General features: G+C 65.1%; 1 protein-coding gene across 1 annotated transcript in view; it reads left to right on the top strand.

Moving 5' to 3' along the window:
* Positions 1 to 312, top strand: part of LOC104494452 (SRC kinase signaling inhibitor 1-like) — a gene marked incomplete at its 3' end in the record, with an annotated part of 15,029 nt that overhangs the window by 1,139 nt on the left and 13,578 nt on the right. The window lies entirely within an intron of this gene.

The raw sequence follows: 312 nt of genomic DNA, 5'->3' as shown, positions 1-312 counted from the left end.
GTAGCTGCGGGCTTGCCCTTCAGCTGGGAAAGCTGCCTCCCGCCCCCCTGCTCTCTCCCCAAAATAAAACTTTCATGACTCTTTCGATGTCCAGCTGCCGCCCTGTGCTGCTGGGGGGGCAGAGCCACCCCTTCTCCATCCCTCAGCCACAGAGGGGGGGCTGCAGCCAGAGCCCCAACTGGAGGGGGACGGAGGGGATCAGATGGTGGGAAGGGCTGTGCCGAATTCCCAGGGACACCCAGGGACGCAGCATGCTGCTGCATGGGCAGGACCTGCTCCCCTTGCTTCCCCCATGTGCCTGGGCACAGGCGG

The sequence above is a fragment of the Buceros rhinoceros genome, unplaced genomic scaffold (genome assembly GCF_000710305.1).
Source record: "Buceros rhinoceros silvestris isolate BGI_N320 unplaced genomic scaffold, ASM71030v1 scaffold26235, whole genome shotgun sequence".
Lineage (NCBI taxonomy): Eukaryota > Metazoa > Chordata > Aves > Bucerotiformes > Bucerotidae > Buceros > Buceros rhinoceros.
This window is presented reverse-complemented; position numbering and strand designations above follow the sequence as displayed.